Below are 20526 nucleotides of genomic sequence, written 5' to 3' on the forward strand. Positions count from 1 at the left end.
TCTGTTGATCTCAGTCACGTCCAACTCTTTGTGATGCCGTTTGGGGTTTTCTTGGCAAAGATACTATATTGGTTTGCCATTTCCTTCTCCACCTCATTTTACAGAGGAAACTGAGGCAAAAAGGGTTGAGACTTGTCCAGGGTGACACAATTAATGTGTCCAAGACCAGATTTGAACTCATGAAGATGAGTCTTCCTGACTTCAGGCCCAGCACTCTATGTCATCACTTAGCTGCCCTACTGTGAATATTAGTAGTGGAGACAAGTAAAAAGTACTTATATTGCCTAGTATGTGTCAGGCAATACTTAGTACTGGTGATATAAAAAGAGATTAAGGAGGACAGAGAAAGGTTTCTGGCAAAAGGTGAGACTAGTCGAGACTTGAAGGAAGTGGAGAAAGCCAGGAGGCAGAGAAGAAGAAGGAGAGAATTCCAAACATGGGGGACAGTCAGTGAAAATGGCCTGAGTTGGGAAATGGTATGAAATGAACAGCAAGGAGGCCATAGGAACTAGGAGAAAAGACATTCTCTCTTCCTCTTCAGAACTCCAATTTCTGGGACAGTTGCCAGAAGTTCCATGGAAATATGGAATATTGAGAGAATGGGAAGGAAATAGAGTCAAAAGAGATACCTCTATAAGGGGAAATCTCTAACTTACAAATAGAAATCCTTTCAGTGGAGGCTAGCATCCCAAACTCTCCCAGGGGCTGACTTTCCTCTTTTGTTAGAACTGCTCTTCAGCAATTAATGGGCTTTCCATTGTGTTTCCCAACTGTTCTGCACAAGTGAACCAAACCACAAACCAGTTGAAGCCATTGAAGCTAATACAACTGGAGCTACTGTTTCCATGGCTCCCATGAAGCCTCTTTGCCAAACTGATTGGATTTACAGTTCACTCGATAAGCTTGTCTGCTTAGGACAACATAAGGCAGTGAACCTTTACACATAGTGAAACTGGAGCTGCAGGGGAAAAAAAAAAGTCTTCATAAGGAGAGAAATGAAGGCCTCAACTGGGGAATGAGGGTGGAGGAGAGGAGGGGTGGTTCAGCTAGAGTTTTGCTGAGTCCTTCCGTCTTGGATACCTCATGCTGCTATATCTTGGATATTTCCATGTGGGGCAAGAATGAACATAAGTAGTATTCCAGCTCAGCTGGGAAACTGTTGTTACTTTAAAAAAAAATATTTCATGCTAATGGAAATCCTAAGGCTAGGTATTAGCTGTTTGGAGCATAAAAGGGCCTTGTAAAATAAAGTGAAGTAAGTGAAGGGAGTTCAGTTGCAATTAACGAAAGTAGTTCCAATGTGCAGAAGGCCTAGGGAACTTGTATTTTTCTATGTATTACATCCTTGGAAACACTGCATCAGACTTAACATATCTCTTTCGACCCATTACTAAGGTGCTTGGGAATTTATCCAGAGAGCCATGAAATCATCACCCCCCAAAGTCCCAGAGAGTCACCCAAAAGTAGGTCTTTATCTCCCTATTTCAGAAAATCATGGGGCAAGGACAGTAGCTTTGCAAGTTTTTGCTTATCATTGTTATTTTCCTTTTGAAAATAATGGAAGGATAGACGTAGTTAACTCAGGCGACTCTAAACACTCCTAATATCCTGAGTAACTCCTCATTTTTGAGCCAGATTCAGAATAGGACTAGAGTTTAGGATACTTACTGACTGTGTGATGTCACTTAACCTCTTACTATTTCAGTTTCCTTTAAAATCTAATCCCAATCTAATAACAATAATATTAGCAATGATTAATACTTAATAATAACAATAATCAGCCAATTAGCAATATTGTTAATAATTAATATTTATTGGTCCCCTTGACAATTAATAATTATTAATATTAGCACAATAATGATAATTTTGATGAACTGGTTGCATCATTTGGATTTGCACTGCATATTTCCATTGGTATGAAATCAGTGACCACATTGTACAAAACTATAATTTTAGTGTGAATAATAGGGATTCAGTATTTGCACTAAGCAGAATCTAGCTGTATAATAGCAGGGCTGAATGAAATAATTTACATAAAGCATTTCACAAGCTTGAAAGTGCTACAGAAATGTTAACAACAGTAAAAATAATTATTATTGTTATGATAACAGGCACCATGGATAGAGAGCTGCCTTCAGAGTCAGGAAGACCTAGGGTCAAGTCCTACTTCTAACATATCCTTGGCTGGGGATAAGTCAGCAAGTCTCTCAGTAACCACAGCAACTCTCTAAGTGTGCAAATAGCTGAGTTGTCCATCTGTGTTTGTAGTGGATGTTTCCTCATTGGGAGTACTTTATATCAGTGAAATAGCTAGTCCAGATGAAAGATAATCCTGTTCATTTCTAAAATTCTATTGGTACAAGTCACTAAAATATACTGCATAATTTTGGGTAAGGTCGCTTTTTCTGGGCCTCAGGAAACTGAGGCCCAGAATGATATTTCTATTATTAATGTTATTATTATTAATAATAATAATAGCTAGAATTTATAAATTGATATAGTTCTAAAGTTTGCAAAGTATTTTGGGGCAACTAGGTGGTGCAGTAGATGGAGCACCAGTGCAGGAGTCAGGAGGACCTGAGTTCAAATCTCATCTCAGACACTTGACATTCACTAGCTGTGTGACCTTGGGCAAGTCACTTAACCCCAATTGCCTCACCCTGGGTCATCTCCAGTCATCCTGATGAATATCTGGTCACTGGATTCAGATGGTTCTGGAGGAGAAGTGAGGCTGGTGACCTGCACAGCCCTCCCTCACTCAAAACAAAGTCAAGTGCAAGTCATGTCATCATTTCTCTGATAGCACGGTCTTCTTTGGCAACAAAGGACGAACACACGCACAAAGCACTTTATAGATATTATCTCATTTCATCTTCACAACAACCCTTGAAGAATAGATGCTATTATTTACCCACTTTACAGATGAAAAACTGAGGCAGGGAAGGGAATAAACATTTATATAGTGCCCTCTATGTGCTAGGCATTGTGCTAAGTACTTTTACAAATATCTCATTTGATCCTCACAACAATCCTGGGAGGTAGGTGCTATTATTCTGTCTGTTTACAGTTGAAGAAACTGAGGTAAACACAGGTTAAGTGACATGCCCAGAATCATGCACCTGGAGTCTGGGGTCGGATTTGATTTTAGGTTTCCCTGATTCCAGATCCAACACTATCAGTTTTCTTTAGGTTAAACTAGATAACCTAAAATTCTAACTCAGTTTTTTTTTTAAAGGATAACCTCTTCAGAATGACGAACAGGAACGAAATACTTAGTTGCTTTTCTTCTGCTCTCACTGTTCACACTCTCTTACGTAGGACTATCTGTTGTGTGTTTGACAAACAATTCTCAAGTCTGTTCTTTACTGATATTGAATCCCTTGATTGACTTTCTACATGAAGAATTTCACAGTTTATGTGGATCTAACTCAGAATTATCTGTTTCAAACTAGAAGCTGGGAGGGAGCAGTCATGTTTGTTTAGTCTGCATCATGCCATCTGTCTATATCTTGCCATAAAGAGCACTATGAAGAAACACATTCTAATAAATAATATTTGGTAATTGTGATGGTAGGGGAATTTGAAAAGTACAAAAGACTGAATGAATGCCATAGATATTGGCATAAAAAATCAGTTTGTTTAAATTCACAAGCTTGATCCAAGAAGCAAAAAAAAAATTAACAAGATTTAAATGTGTGCTGAATTGAATTAAGCTAAGTATCTAGTCTGTTTTCAATAACCCATGTAATGCTTATAAGTAATATGAAGGTCTTTTTGGATAGGAGAATAAATACTTTCTGTGTTAAAGTAGAATATTTGTATGTGAAATATATGCTTGTGTAGTAGGACTGGACTGGCTCATGGAGTTTTAGTCCTTTTTAAAATACATATATATATTATGTATATATATGTATGCATGTATACTGTGTATACCCTTTGATCAAGCAATATCACTGCTAGGTCTCTATCTCAAAGACATAAACAAATAAAAAAACGAGTGGGGAGAAAAGACCTATATGTACAAAAATATTTATAGCAGCTCTTTTTGTGGTGGCAAAGAATTGGAAATCAAAAGGATACCCATCCATTAAGGAATGGCTAAACAAGCTGTGGTATATGATTGTGATGGCATATTACTGTGCTGTGAGAAATGATAAGCAGGATGATTTCAGAAAAACCTAGAAAGACTTACGTGAACTGATGCATAGTGATGCGAACAGAACCAGGAGAACATTGTGTACAGCAACAGCAATTCAGTGAAGAATTGTCAATGACTTACTATTCCCAGTAATACAATGATCCAAGAAAATCCCAAAGGATTAATGATGAAGCCTGCTATCCACCTCCAGGAAAAACAGAAACAAAAACTAACATTTGAATATGGACTGAAGCGTGCTATTTTCACTTTTGTTCTTTTTCTTTTTATTCAAGTCTTCTTGTACTAAATGACAAACATGGAAAGTTTTACATGATTGCATATATATTACCTATATCTGACTGCTTACTATGACAGGGAGAGGGGAGGGGGAAAGGGGAGGGCAAGGAGGAAGGAAAGGAGGGATACAATTTGGAACTCAAAACTTTGAAAAAAAAAACCAAATGTTAAAAAAATTCTTTTAACATATAATTGGGGAGAAATATAGGTAGAATATGTGTTTAAATATGTATGTATGAAAGTACAACTACATATATAATATATACATACTTGTACATATACATACATGCTGTCATTGTTTTTGTTCAGCCATTTCAGTCATGTCCAACTCTTCATGACCTCATTTGGAGTTTTCTTTGTAGAGATACTGAGTGGTTGGCCATTTCCTTCTCCAGCTCATTTTACAGATGAGGAAACTAAGGCAAAGAGGGTTAAGTGACTTACCTAGTATCACACAGCTAGTAAGCGTCTGAGACCAGATTTCAACTCAGGAAATAAATTGTTCTCCTGATTCTATTAACTTCATTTTGCATCAGCTCATACAAGTCTTCTCAGGTTTCTGTGAAATCATGCCCTTCATCATTTCTTATAATACAATAGTATTCTATTTCATTTATACAACATAATTTGTTCTGCCATCCCCTAGTTATTGGATACCCTCTCACATTTCCATTCTTTGTCACTTCAAAAAGGGTTACCTATATTTTTGCCCATCCTTAGAGTTTGTTTGCTTAGGACTAATCCTTCCCTTAATATAGCCTCCATTTAATTTCACCCTTTTACTTCCCCTCTTTTCCCTCCTATTTCTTAAATTCAACTGTGTGTGTGTGTGTGTGTGTGTGTGTGTGTGCACTCTTTCTTCCTTTGAGTAGTTCAAATAAGAGTGAAATTTAAGTGTTAGCCTCTTCTTTACCTCCTCCTGTATTTGTATAAATGCCTAATTGTGAACCTTGATTATATATGAGGTAATTTTCCTTAATCTTTTTTTCTCTTCCTTTCCTGGAGTATTCCTCTTCTCCCTCTCCATTCTTAAGATCAAGTTATAATAGAACCACTCCTAAGCCTTGCCTATTTAGACTCATTTTATGACCCCTGATGATGATGCATTTCATCTTCCTACATTTGAATATAGGGAAATCTATCCTTTCATTTTAGCCCTTTGTGATTATTCATTCTTGTTTACCATTTTAACATTTAACTCCTGTGTTTATACTTCAAAGTTTCTATTCTGCTCTGGTCCTTTTATTAGGAATGCTTGGAAGTCCTCTGTTTCATTCATTTTTGTTTCAAGTACTATTACACTCAGTTTTTCTGGTTAAGTTATTCTTGAATGTAAGCCTATATTCTTTGCTTTTTGGAATACTATATTCCAAGCTGTCTTTATTTTTAAAAACCCTTACTTTATCCCTTTCAGGAATTCTCATTGAATTTGTGTCTAAGTTGTGTTTTTCTTTGAGGCTTTGCTTTTAGATGCTTTGTAGTCATTCTTTTTTTTTTCTGGGCTTGTGTTTTGATTGTTCCTGTCACCATAACAACTTTTTACATTGAAATTCTTTTTTTTTTTTTTTTGCTCTTTCTTACATTCTACATCCTGACTTTGGACTTTATATTAGGGCCTGGCTCTGCCCATTTCTGGAAGGAATGTCTAATCTGATCTTTCTACTGCTTTCTTGCAGTATCGAGTGTTATATTATGCCAGGATCTCAAGGATAGCCCAGGCTGGGGACTCACAAGTTTTCCGTATTCTCATCCAGGAAAGTCAGATCGCCATCTCCTTGATCTGAGCATTGCAAGCTCTTGACTTGGCTTTGGGTCTAAGTAACAGTTGTCTCAACCACTATCAGCCATCTGGGAAGCTCTGCTGTTTCAGAACGACTCATTACAGGCTCCTCTCCAATCTGGGTTTCCTGTCCTTCTCACAGGTTTCAGACTGGGCTAGAAGCTAAAAGTGAGACTCTCTTCTGTTCATTGTGTATAAGCCACACTGCTGCTGGCTTTGGAACTTGCTGCTTCTTAATACACTGGTCAGAGACTTTGACAAGTCTGACAGATATAATATTAATGAAAAAGTTTGAACTATTGCAAGAAGTACAGCATGTGACATGGGGACAATAAGTGAGCACCTGCTATTGGAAAAATGGTGCTAACAGACTTGCTCGATGCAAGGTTGACAAACCTTCAATTAAAAAAAAATGCGGTATCTGCAAAGTGTAATAAAGTGAAATGCAATAATTCGAGGTGTGCCTGTATTTGCCTTTTATTTTTCTTCTGCATTTGTCTGGTTATGGTCCTAACCTACTGTTCCTCATTTGAGAGACTTCTTGCACCTAATGAGATCTCTCTAAAGATGATGGCAGATCTTATGATAATGAAAATCACTTGTTCTACAAATGAAAAGATCCATACAATAGTTAACAGCAAAGAGCTGTAAATTTATAAACTAGATCAGCGTAGTTAAGGCAAAAAGAAATTATGTTACCAACTGGATTGGGATGAAGTGTGGCCTTAGACTGGACAAAACCACTAAGATGTTCCCAGCACTGGAGGGAAGGTAGATATAAGCCCTACGTACCAAGGCAAAGGAAGGAGATATATTCATCTCATTCTTTGATCTGTAGTCACTGGGTGTTCATACTGCTACTGCCTTCCTCTATTTTGTCCTTTGGTGAGAAAAAGGCTAGTTCAAAAGATACTTTCCTTCCTTAATACTTGGTATTAAATAGCCTTTGCCCAACCTTTCCATCCCTGTCTTTATTTGCACCTGCTAAATAAAAGTAAGGTAATATAGCTCTGGCCTCTCCAGCAAGCAAGATTACTATACAGCAAACTCACTAAGAGAAATGAAGACTAGATTGCTTATCAAACTATCAATAGTCAAATTCTATGAGCTTGAAGAAGGAAACCAACCATATGTGACTTTTGTTGCATTTTTTATTAGCAAGGTCTTTGGAGAGTGTGTTTTTGTTGGTAGCTGTGAAACAACTATCATTGGTTCAAAATTAGTTAGTTCACCTAGAATTCTAAGGACCTGTGTGGAGGAAGGGGAGGAAATGAGGTAAGAGGGGGTAGTAAGAGTTGGAAAATTTCCTATAATTGCTATTTTTATAGACCCAAAAGTTTCTTTGCAGGAATGTGAGATTTGGAGGAAGTGTTGTTATAGCATCAAGGTATATGTCCTTAAGCTGACAAACTGAAAAGACCAGCTGAGTACAAAAAATATTCTAACGTGTAAGATCCAGGACAAAATATACATATTCTATGTGCTTAATTTGGAATGCAATTTTGTATTCTTTTATACATAAGAACCTACTTTTGCAGGAGTATTATTGAATGGTTCTACTTTTTTTAATTTAGCCATCCTTTTGATTTGAAAAGTCATGCCAACAAAATAGATCCTGAAATCTATCAAATAGATCACATTATATTTCTTCACACTATATATGTCAATTAGATTTCACCAAATATTTAAGGAAAATTCAGAGAACTATATTAGGTATTTGGGGAAATATGCAGTTAACATAAGATACTATCTCTGAAGTTAAGAAACTTATAGACTAGCCTACAAATATGATATGCACAAATAGCTATAATGAAATATAATAACTTGACAAATGAATGAGAAGTGTTCTGTGACTTATATGACACAAAGCACTATATTTATTAGCAACTTTGGCTTCTTCAGCATCAGTTGTTGGGGCATAGATCTGGTACTCATTCTCATCTCTTTGAGGCACCATATTTTCTTGTCTTCCACACAGGCTTTAACGTAGTCAATAAAGCAGAAGCAGACGTTTTTCTGGAACTCCCTTGCTTTCTCCATAATCTAGCAAATGTTGGCAGTTTGGGTTTTAGCTCCTCGGCCTCTTCAAAAACCATCCTGTTGTCTTGGTTCACATATTGCTGAAGCCTACCTTGCAGAATCTTAAGCATGACCTTTCTGACTTGGGAAACGAGCACATTTGTTCAGTAATTTGGATGCTCCTTGGCATTGCCTTTCTTTAGGATTGGAACATAAACTGATCTTTTCCAATCCAGTGGCCACTTTAGAGTTTTACAAATTTGCTAGCATATTGAATGCAATACTTTAACAGTATCATCTTTTAGAACTTTAAATAACTCAGCTGAAATTCTGTCACTTCCACTAGTCTTATAGTTAGCAATTCTTCCTAAAGCCCACTTGACTTTATTCTCCAGAATATCTGGCTCTAGATCATTAACCACACCATCAAGGCAATCAGTGATGTAAAGCTCTATATATTCTTGCTACCTCTTTTTAATCTCTTCTACTTCTGTTAAGTCCCTACCATTTTTGTCTTTTGTCACACCCACTTTTTGCATGAAGTGTTCCCTTGATATCTCTGAGTTTCTTGAAGAGATCTCTTGTCTTTCCCATTCTATTGTTTTCTTCTTTTTCTCGCATTGTTCATTCAAGAAAACTTTCTTATCTCTCCTTGCTATTCTCTGGAATGTTGTATTCAGTTGAGTATATCTTTCCCATTCCCTTTTATCTTTCACTTTCCTTCTTTCTTCAGCTGTTTTTAAAGCCTTATCAGATATCCATTTTGCTTCTTGCTCTTCTTTTCTTTTGGAATGTTTTTGTTGCTGCAAACCTCTGTCTGTAGTTCTCCATGTACTCTACCTACCAGATCTAATCCCTTAAATCTACTCCTCACTTCCACTTCATATTCATAAAGATGCTCTTTGGGTCATACCTGTTTAGTCTCATGGTTTTCTTTACTTTCTTCAATTTAAGTCTGAATTTTGCAATAAGAAGCTCATGATCTGAGCCCAAATCAGTTCTAGCTCTTGTTTTAACTGAGCTTCTCCACCTTTGACTACAAAGTATACAATCAATCTGATTTTGATATGGACTATCTGGTGATGAAAAGTCACCTTTTGGGTTGTTGAAAGAGTATTTGCTATGATCAGCAAGTTATCTTGACAAAACTTTATTGGTCTTTGTCCTGCTTCATTTTGTTTTCTAAAGCCAAACTTGTCTGTTATTCCAATTACTTTTTGATTTCTTACTTTAGCATTCCAACCCCCTATGATGAATGTGACATCTTTTTTGGTGTTATTTCTAGAAGATGTTATAGGTCTTCAAAGAACTGAGCAACTTTGACTTCTTCCACATCAGTTGTTGGGGCACAGACTTGTATTACCGTGATGTTGAGTGGTATGCCTTGGATTTGAACACATATTATTCTGTCCTTTTTGAGATTATGTATATGAAAAAAACTTCTCTAAACAGATCTAGAAAACAAGCCAAAACAAATCCTGATCAGGAAATCCAAGAAAAAAATCACAGTGAGTCATTTTTCTAGCCTCGATCAGCAAAAAGAGACAGACAGACAGGTCTGCAGACCCTGGGGTCTGACCCTGGTCAGGAGCATACCATAAGGAGCACTTCAGCACCTAAAGACACTATGCACCAAGGCGAGAGGAAGTCCCATGTCCAGAGGAAACAGAATTGGGTATCAGTTTAAACCTCCAGCTTAATCTTATTGAGGGCCTGACTAAGGTGGTTGCTGTATGAGTTGAGAGAAAGGAGTAGATGTGAGAGGTGTTGAAGAGGTTAGAAACAAGACTTGGCAACTGATCGACTCTTTGATTTGTTCTATTTATTTAGCCCCAGAAGGTAGAACTAGAAGCAATGGGTTTAAATAACAAAGACACAAATTTAAGTTTGATGTAAGGAAAAATGTCTTAACATTATCTAAAAGAGGAATTGAATGTCTTGCTGAGGCGGGGGAGGGGTTCCTCTCCTTTGAGATCTCCAAGCAAAGGCTGGATGATCACGTATGAGTATTCTTTCTTTGGGTTTGGGTTAGGATGAATGGTTTGTGGAGGTCTCATCCAGCTCTGAAATTCTGTTCTTCTGTGATACCATACACTGTAAACATTTAACACAGGATAAGTTGTTTTTTTTAAGAAGTGTTAGAAGTAGTAAATAAAATTAGAGTTTTAAAGAATTATAAAAATCCTCACCATCCCACCAAAGAAAACCTCCACATGTTTAGAATTAGGTATACACTTATAATTTAGCTACCTCTTCAAAAACTATCCTTGTGAGCTATTTACCATAACAACACACGTGTGTGTCCATGGATCAGTAAGCATTTATTAAGTGCCTACTATGTGCTGGGCACTGTGGTAAATACTAAGGATTCAAAGAAAGGTGAAAAATAGTCCCTGTTCTGTCTGGAGGAACTCGCAATTGTGTGTGTGTGTGTGTGTGTGTGTGTGTGTGTCTGTGTCTGTCTGTGTGTGTGTAGGACCACATAAGTTAACCTTTGAAATTCAAAAAGGGATAAGAAAAAATACTAATTTTAAAAAATGAAACCCAAAGGAGTGACTTTTCCCCTGCCTTGCATTATGTTCAAAATACTATTGGGACTATTTACAATTATAAAAGGTAACAATATTTGACTGTTGGCATAGAGCATAAAGTCCTATAGAAATGGTGTATTTTAGTTATTTACAGAGTGTATATTAGGAACTTCTAAAAATTCACAAACCTAGAAAAATCAAAGGCCTAACTGTCTTCCACCCTCTCTACCTCCTCCTTCTGTACCAATCTGGCATTCAACCAACCATTTCCATTTCTGTAGCTAACAGCAACCAAGGAGGGGTTTGGCTTTTACAAGGAAAGTAAACTTTGTCTGGAGCAAAGAGGGAAAGGTTCTGTTTGCCAGTGGCATCCAAATCTGAACCAACTGACTCAGGGCAAAGTTTGTGAAGCTGAGGCAAGAATTTCACTGGTAAGTCTTCTGGTGCTTATCCTTCTTTGAACAAAAAGAACAAGTAACCTGTGTTCATTTTGAACAGTTCAACCTAACTGCCAAAATGCTATTGCCGGCTACTTCATGCCAGAAATCAAGCTTGATAAAGATCACACTTCTTCAACTTCTACCTCTCCTTGAAGAGGCAGGAAATTTGGCCTCAGTGGAATAATTCTCTGCCAACACTAAAGAAGGGACTGAAATGTGTTCTTAGTAGGAACTAAGAAGTAGGGAAATCCTGACTCTTAATCCAAGCATTGATGCTTACATCCTCTCTATGTGAAAAAACCCATCTTTGTTTCCCCGTGTTCTGCCTCAGGACAATAGCTTTTGCTTTATGGCTATGAGATGACTTAAAATTAATGATATTTGTAAAGAGTTATAGAAAGGAAACTTGAGGTACACGATCAGTGAACCAAATGTTCCCCCTTACTGGGAATGCACATATATTTCCAGTAATATACATGAAGCTGGAATGTATGAGCCTTCATTTTGGCTTTGTGACCTGGAGCTGCAGATAAGTTGTTAGAGAAATGTTTCCATTAGTAAGTGACTTTAGGAATGTATGATTTTTTGCCTTCTTTTGTTATTTGTTTCATAGTGTATTATAGGCAAAAAGGCAGAATTACACAATTTTTATTTCTTGAAAATTTTTACATTTAAAAAAAGTACATGTAAAAAACAATTTTTAGCATTCTTTTAAAACAATTTTGATTTCCAAATTCTTTCCCTCCTTCCTGTCTTCTCTCCTTATTGAGAAGGAAAGCAATTTGATATAAATTATACATGTGTTGTCATGAAAAACATATTTTAATATTAGCCATGTTACAAAATATAGTCAAAACCTCCCAAGAAAAAAAAGGAAATTTTTCAAAAACATGTTTTGATCTGCATTCAGATTCTGTCAGTTCTTTCTCTGGAGGTGGATAGAACTTTTTATCATAAGTCCTTTGGAATTGTCTTGGATCATTGTACTGCTGAGAATAGCTAACTGCTGTGGGGAAACTGTGACCTTAAGGCCCACATGTGGCTCACGCAAGTGTGGTCCTTTGACTGAATCCAAATTTCACAGAACAAATCCCCTTAATAAAAGGATTTGTTCTGTAAAACTTGGAATCAGTCAAAAGGTTGCACCTGAGGACTTGGAAGGCCGTATGCAGCCTCGAAGCCAGAGGTTCTTCACCCCTGACTAAGTCATTCACAATTGATCATTGCACGATGTTGCTGCTACTGTGTAAAATGTTCTCCTGGTTCTGTTCTCTTCACTTTGCATCAGTTCATGTAAGTCTTTCCAGGAGTTTTCTGAGGGCTTCCTGCTTATAGCACAGCAGTATTGGATCACAACTATATACCACAACTTGGTTAGCTGTTCCCCAATGGATGGGCATCTTCTCAATTTCCAAATCTTTGTCATCACAAAAAGAGCTGCTATAAATATTTTCATACAATCTTTTCTACTTCAGAAATTGCTGTGTTATTCTCAAATATGGTGATAACTTACTAATACAGATGTTGTTGTCTGGTACAGTGAAATTGTAATTATCTACATGAAATTATTTTACAGATTATTTTCAGCAGTTTTTGAATTCAAGGTTAGTCCCCTTCATATAATGTGTTGCCAGCCTGGCACTTCCTCTAATCACCCAAGGCAATGTGTACTAAGGGAATATAAACTGAATATAAATTAAGGGAATATAAATTAGCTTAAGTAAAACATCTAAGAAAATAATCTGTTTCAAAGTCAGTAGGTACAAAGCTGCATGTGGAGTTAGGAAGACCTGTGTTTGAATCCTGTCTTAGTAATGTAATGAGGACCTGGACGTTGAAAGCTCAAGTCCTAATGAGCATTTGTGGTATGCTCAGTCTGATTCAATTCCTTATGGGAACTTTGGAGCATGCATAGGTATTTTGTGACTACTTCTGGTCTGTTAACCTTGTGGTGAGGAAAGGCTTTACTATCAGTTTCTGAGCCAGAACTGAATTATACATGCAAAAGGCCCCAGTGACTCAACTTTGTCCTGTTTCCTCCTTGAGTAAGGAGGCAAGGAAGGCTGTAAGCCTGTGGCTGGGGCAAGTACCAGTGAACTACCCTCCCCACCCAGGCCAACATGAAGCCATGAATGCATGGCCTTGCTTCTACTTCTGAGTCTGTTGTATTTATTCCTTCCTGCAAAACTGACATGTTAGATGGTATTGAGATAATTGGCAATCCAGATTGAGGAGAAAAATATCAGGATGCTAGTAGCATTAGAAAGTCAATCCTAACCCCTCAGGGATACCCCTAGAAACTTGAGGAGGAGATATAGTATTGTTCTGGGAACCCATCTTTCCAGTAATAGAGTTGGGATGAACAACCCCAGAGGCTAGGCAGCTGACCTTGATCTAGAAAATTCTTCAGTTTGAGTGGGAATTGGGATAAAGACCTCAAACCTGACAAAAGTTACATTAACTTACTATTTATTAGCTGTGTAGCAATGGGCAAGTCACTTAATTTCTCTGAACCTCATTTTCTTTCATCTGGAAAAATCGTGATTAAAAAAAAGAACCTACCTCATAGGATTTATTATGATGATCAACTGAGATAGTGTATATAAAATGCTACTTCTCTATCATGCCCACAATTGTTGTTGTACACTTGTCTTTCAGTTGTGTCTGACTCTTTGTGAGCCCATTTGGGGTTTTCTTGGCAAAGATACTGGAGTGGTTTGCATTTCCTTTTCCAGATGAGGAAACTGAGGCAAAGAGGGTTAAATGACTTGTTCAGGGTCACCCATCTAGTAAGTGCCTGAGGTCAGATTTGAACTCAGAAAGATGAGTCTCCCTGATTCTAAGGCCAGTGCTCTAACCATTGTACCACCTAACTGTCCCCACAACATAACTGCTCCCAGAGACCAATTTATGAGATAATATTATAAAACAAAACAAAACTTTAAAAAACTCTGATTAATGCAATGACCAACCCTGGCTCCAGAAGAACTGTGATGAAATGTGTTCCCCATCCTTTGACTACAGATGGAGTATAAACGTGCATTTTGGAGCAGGGCTAATGTATAGACTTGTTTTGCTTGACTATGTATTTGTTACAAAAGAGGGTTTTATTTTTTTCTTGAGGGGAAAATCAGGGTAACACAGGGGTCATTGATGGTGATACCGTCAAACAAAAGAAAGGTAGTGAAGCATTTTTTAAAAATACATTGAAGAGAACAGAAAGTTTAGAGATAGACAATCAGGACAACTTTGAAGCTAACCTATGAGACTTAATACATATTGGAAAAAATCAAGCTGATTGTAATAGGGATCTGCAATTTTATATATTAAACAAACAAAAAAACCAAAATAAAAGATTTTAAGTTGTATTTAGTTGTTGCTCTGCATTAATGAAGAGTTTCCACAGTGGAAGTTCCATTCACCAATGACATCAAAGGTCCACATCACGGGCTGTACCTGTTTTAGGGCTAGGCATTAGACAAGATAAGATAAGATAAGATTAGATTAGATAAGATAAGATTCCTGCCCTCCTAGTCTGAATCTAGTACATAAATACATAGATAAATAATTGGTTTTAATGCATGACGATGACATTAAAAAGTTGTAAAGAAGATGTTTTATGAAGTTGATGGGAAAACGTTATTACTGATCAATAAAGTGTGAATAACTTCCTGATAGAGGGAGTATTTGAGTTGAGCTGTAAAAGATAACTATGAATTCAACATTGCCATGAGTTCTCAAGGTTGTTTGGTTTTTTTTTTCTGAGGCAATTGGTGTTAAGCAACTTGCCCAAGATCACACAGTAAGTAAAATCTGAGGCCACTTTTGAACCCAGGTCCTTCTGACTGTAGGCCTGGTGCTCTATCTACTGAACCATCTGGCTGACCCTTGCCATCAGTTAATGATACATTCAATAGATTGCTGAGAGGCAATTAAACAGAAATATTTTCTTTCTTTCTTTCTTTCTTTCTTCCTTTCTTTCTTTCTTTCTTTCTTCCTTTCTTTCTTTCTTTCTTTCTTTCTTTCTTTCTTTCTTTCTTTCTTTCTTCCTTCCTTCCTTCCTTTCTTTCTTTCTTTCTTCCTTCCTTCCTTCCTTTCTTCCTTTCTTCCTTCCTTTCTTCCTTCCTTTCTTCCTTTCTTTCTTTCTTTCTTTCTTTCTTTCTTTCTTTCTTTCTTTCTTTCTTTCTTTCTGCAGAGCTATGGTCTCAACAAACAGAAAAGTATCAAAAAGATCAAATCTAGTCACTCCGTCAGTGAATCTGTAGATTGACTATTTCTTTTAACTGATGCTAGTTTGTTGTTTTTTTCTTTTTTAAGAAAGAATTTCCCCTTGGAGAAATTAAGAAAAAAATTAACTTTAATACTTGGACCTTGGAGTTTGCATTGCATATGGAATGAACTACACACAGCCTCATGTTCCATTGACAGAAGGGATAGAGAATCATGTTGTATGAAGTTAGGCTCTTCAACCATAAAGAGAAATTTTTTATTGAATTCATCTCTTCCAAAGAATTTTGAGCTTTTTTCCTGTCTGGTTTAAAAAAAGAAAATGGTGTCTTTTTTCAGAAAACATAACAAAAATGATAAAAAGATTCTCATCTTAAAATATAGTATCAAATGGCTCTTGCCATAAAACCTTTGATGAGGCCAATGTAAGTGAATATGAAATATTGAAATGAAATTTATTTTTTAAAAGTCATTTTCATCTCACGTGCAATTGGGAAAGTTCACTTTGAATTTTTGTGAAAATCCCTTCCTCCCCCACCCAAAAGGGGATAATTTCCCATTTATGGTTCATCTAAACTGCTGAAGGTAGTGAGGCATAATGGTTAGGATACTAGCCTTGGACTCTAAAACATTTAGGTTTAAGACAAATTCAGAAAGCATGCAACAAACAGAATCAAGCAAATGTAGTAGCATAATGTTTAATAAACCCAAAGACCCCACAGTGAAAAGCACACTAACTTTTGAGACAGAGAAGATGGATGGGTTCAAATTCCATATTCCCTGTGTGACTGGAATTCAGCTTCCTCATCTGTAGAATGAAGAGGTCACCTGCAATATCATTTAAGGTTCCTTCTAACTCTATATCGAATATCCTGCTCCTGACATAGGCTTGATGTGTGATTATCTATGTCACTTCTCATTGTTCCAGGCCATGAGACCATGAGTTATAGAAGGGTTGTCATTCTGCATTGATGGACAGCTTCCAAACCTGAAATATGTGTTTTTAGATCTGTGAAATTAAGGATAGGATTGCCCTGCCCCACTTCCACCCCATCCCCCCCTCCACCACCTCCTATCTTCCTCACAATAAAAAAATAGACCATTCACTCATTTGTTCTTAGTTTTCCTTTTCCTAATTTCTTCTAGGATGCTGCAATCTCTTATTCACTGTTTCTTATATTTTTTTCTCCCTCAATCTTTTGAACAAGGTGAAGTTTTGGCCACACTTTTAATCACTTGCCAGAATTTAGTGGACCACTTCTTCTGATTCATTCATTTCCACTTATTTTCCCCTCATGCCCTATAGCTATCATTTCTTTATCTTGTATCTCCAGGTCACTGCTTTCTCCCTTCCAACCCAGACAACTTCTTATCCTCTAGACCCATTGTAATCTCCAATATTCTCCTGCTCCTTCCATCCTTTATCCTTCAAGATTGACGTCATGTTCAGCAAAGCCCAAGGGATCTCCAAACCCTGCTTTTGGAAAATTTTTTATCTCTTGCTTTTCTGCTTGTGGCCAAATTCTGTCATCCCTGAGGAAGTCACTGTTGAATCACAAGTTTTGATTATTATTGTTAATCTGTCAGGAAAGGAAAGAAATCTTCAAAGAGATTCTTATTAAAAATGAGTCCCAGATCTTGACTCATTCCCATCCATGCTTGGCATCTGGGTCAGGGGAAAGTTAGGGGGAGGAACCAAGGGAAAGAGTATTTTATAACATAATGAGTACTTAATAGAAATAAACCTAATTGTTATCAGTCTTTCCCCTTCCTCTCCCTACCTCTCTTCATCCCATATAAAAGTAATTGAGCTCAGCAATGCTAGTTGAATCTAGTTCTTTTCTGAGATCCAGCGGGCTTAAATGAGTATCTTGGAAATAATACTCTTGGGAATTTTGTTCTATCTGTAAATACATCTTGATAGGAGCATTTTGTCCGATGTTAGTGTTCTGTTAATGAAGAAGCTGGAACCTGAAAACCCTCTTCTCAGAAATAGTCTGGGTTTACATTTGAAACTTTCAAAAAAATTAAGAGAAGACTGGAAAACAGAATCTAAATTGAATGATTAAAAGAGTTTAGCATAATTGACCTTCAGAAAAAAAAGAGTCAAATTGAAAGAAGACTCTTTCCTGGGCTTTCTTCTCTTTTTTCTCTACATCCTCTCTCTTAGTGATCTCATCAGCTCCAATGGGTTCAATTATTATCTCAATGTGTTGACTCCCAGATCTATCAATCTAGCCCTACTTTTTCTCCTGAGCTCCAGTCCGTCAGCATCAACTGTCTTCCCAACATCTCCAACTGTATATCCAATGAGCATCTCAAATTCAACACGTCCAAAAGAGTATTTTCCCCTGTAAACTCACTTTTCCCAAAAGCTTTTCCATTTCTGTCCAGGTTATCATCATCCTCCTAGTCATTAACTTTATACCCTGAGTGTGATATGATGCTTGATTCTTCTCAGTCATCCTTTATATCTTGTCCATTCTACCCCACCCCCAACATATCTTCATTTGTCACCTTATTTTCATTCACATGACTACCACCTTAGTTATCAATAAATCAATAAACTTTTATTAAGCACCTACTATGTGCTTAATAAATAAAATACTAAAGTGCAGGCATGGTGATAAATACTGGGGATAAAAAAGAGGGAAAAGACAGTCTCTGCCTTTAAGGAGTTCACAGTGTAATAGTTCAGGCTTTCATCACCCTCCTAACTGGATGCCCAGCTTCCAGCCTCTTCCCACTCTAATCCATCCTCCACAAAGATGTCGAAATAATATTTCTAAAGCACAAGTTGGACCATGTCTAGAAACTTTCCTGCTCAGAAACCTTGAATGACTTTCTAATGTCTCTAGGAAAAAAACACACACTTTAGTTTAGTATTTAAAGCCCCTCATAAGATGGCTTGCAATCTGCCTCTCCTGACTTAACTTTGCGTTGTCTTCATTCACTATTCCTTTTAAGCAAACTATCTCACTTGTGGCTCCTTAAAGTCAATATGGTTGTTGTCCTTTGTTCTCAAAGAGGACCAAAATGACATCATTGTGCTAGAGTCAAGTTTCACTGTATCCTACTGTGACTGATCAGACCAATACAAGTTCGGATTGCTCTACCACAGGTCAGGCACAAATAATCCATGTGAAGCTTTGGAGTGGATTCTCTAAATTTACACACCTTGCATTTCTTTTGAGCTCTTTCAATTCTGCTTTGTTCATAGAGCAGAGCACCTTTTCTGATGTAGGTATGCCATTCTGAGCAGTCCTGTGCCAATGTTCCCCATGTCATACAATCAGTTCCAAAGTTCTTAAGAGAGTATCCATGTATTGCTTCTTCTGACCATATGAACACTTGCCTTGTGTGAGTTCTCCATAAAATAGTCTTTTTGGCAAGTGTACATTTTGCATTCTAACAACGTGGCCAGTCCATTGGAGTTGTGGTCTCTGAAGCAGAGTTTGAATGCTTGGCAGTTTAGATTGAGAAAGGACTTCAGTGTCTGGCATCTTATCCTGCCAGGTGATCATCTGAATCTTCCTAAGACAATTCAAATGGAAATGATTCAGTTTCCTGGCATGGCACTGATATACTGTCCAGATTTCACAGGTATACAACAATGAGGTCAGCAAACTGGCTCTGTAAACCTTCAGTTTGATAGTCAGTCTAATATCTCTTTTCTCCCATACTTTCCTTTGGAGCCTCCCAAAAACTTAACTAGCTCTGGCAATGAATGCATCAACCTCATTATCAGTGTTCACATCCTTGGAAAGTACTCTATGAAGATAAGTGAACTTCTCCACAGCATTCACAACTTCTCCATTTGCTGTAACTGATGGTTCCACATATGGATGGTGTAATGGTGGCTGGGGGAGCACCTGTGTTTTCTTGGTGTCAGTTGTTAGGCCAAAATTAGCACAAGCAGCAGACAATTGATCCATATTTTGTTGCATCTCAGCTTCAGAGGCTGCGCTGAGTACACAATCATCTGCAAACAGAAAATCATGCACCAACACTCATTTCACTTTGATCTTGGCTTGCAGTCTTTTCACAAGTTGAAGAATTTACTATCAGTGAGGCAGCTGACCTCGATGCCATGTTCATCCTTGTTGAAAACATTTGACAACATGGCTGAAAACAACATGCTAAAAAGCATAGGAGCAAGCACACAGCCTTATTTCATTCCATTGATACCTGGGAAAATATGAGCACATTCATTGTCCATTATCCAAAACCCTGACCAACATGCTGTCATGAAATTGATGTACAGTGCTGATGAACTTGGCTGGGCAACCAAATTTTGACATAATTTTCCATAAGCCTTCATGTCTGACAGTATCAAAGGCCTTGGTCTGTACTTAATGTTTGTACATCTGATCAAGGCCTTTGATACTGTCAGTCAAAAAGGGTTTATGGAAAATTAAAGTCAGCACTCCTCATCTGATCACCATGCCTTTGTGTAGCCAAATGAAGCCCTATATGTAGAGTGTACTGATGTATGATAAGGAAGGTGTTCTTGTATGGCTTGAAGGGAGGCAAAATAGACATCTCTAGTCTCTTCTCCTTCCTTCCCTTTCTCCAAGGGAGGCTTTAATTCCTTCCAGGAGGGGAAGCAGGAAGCTGGGGCCCAACCCACTCAATTCTTCTCACAGAGAGTGAGTCCTGGGTTGTAAGTATATCTCTCTGCCCCCTTAAATATTGTTAGTCTGGGGGATATGAGTGAGTTCCATTTAACTTCCAATTGCTTTGTTATCTCTGGGAGGAAGGGAGTCACTCTCCAAACTTGATATCCAAAGCTTGACTTCTTTTCTACCTGATATGTTTCACAATGAACATATTGGCAAATAGCAAAGAAACCCACTTATCCAAATCATAACAAAACAGAAACCAGAAAAGGTATATATAGGAGAATGCTATAAAGGTAAAGGAGCTTTCCCTTTGAGAGAAAGATAACTCAGCTCAATCAAGGGTCTTCTCTCTCCCCAAAGTTTAGAGTAGCAAGCTAGGGACGAAGACATGATGGAATCTGCAAATTACTCTCATGTTTTCCTGGAGTCTTTTCCTTCACCAACCTGAAGTGAAATTATCCTCTTCCATTTT

This window comes from Notamacropus eugenii, chromosome 5, assembly GCF_028372415.1.
Source record: "Notamacropus eugenii isolate mMacEug1 chromosome 5, mMacEug1.pri_v2, whole genome shotgun sequence".
Taxonomy (NCBI): domain Eukaryota; kingdom Metazoa; phylum Chordata; class Mammalia; order Diprotodontia; family Macropodidae; genus Notamacropus; species Notamacropus eugenii.